This window comes from Phalaenopsis equestris, unplaced genomic scaffold (genome assembly GCF_001263595.1).
Source record: "Phalaenopsis equestris unplaced genomic scaffold, ASM126359v1 Scaffold000311, whole genome shotgun sequence".
Taxonomy (NCBI): Eukaryota; Viridiplantae; Streptophyta; class Magnoliopsida; order Asparagales; family Orchidaceae; genus Phalaenopsis; species Phalaenopsis equestris.
The window spans coordinates 207,032-207,358 of NW_018164753.1; the positions used below are offsets into that span (position 1 = coordinate 207,032).

At 41.3% G+C, this 327-nt stretch overlaps 1 protein-coding gene across 1 annotated transcript in view; it reads right to left on the minus strand.

The window, feature by feature from the left end:
* Positions 1 to 327, minus strand: part of LOC110025594 (CSC1-like protein At4g02900) — a gene marked incomplete at its 5' end in the record, with an annotated part of 87,811 nt that extends 87,484 nt beyond the window's left edge. Inside the window, 1 exon segment of the mRNA XM_020726154.1 lies at positions 244 to 327.

The following is a 327-nucleotide window of genomic DNA, read 5'->3' on the forward strand; positions in this document are numbered from 1 at the left end:
TTCTAACAATTCCCCAACCCAGATTGAAGAAATAATCACCCACCAAGCGATACAAAACAATCTTCTAGAGGAAACCTAAACCCAAATACCCAACTAACACGCATCACATTCTCATAAGTCCATCCAATGACGAACACATTTGAAATTCATAATACATTGCAAAGTCATTCGAACTGCATCGGAAAATTGAACGGAGATTCGATGAAAACGGTGAGAAGCATGGGGAGATATTGAGAGAAATACCTCGTGGAACGGCTCGTTTCTACCTGGAGAAGAAACGAAAGAGAATCTCTCCGGTTTCCAAGCAAAAGGAGAGAGGAGTGAGAT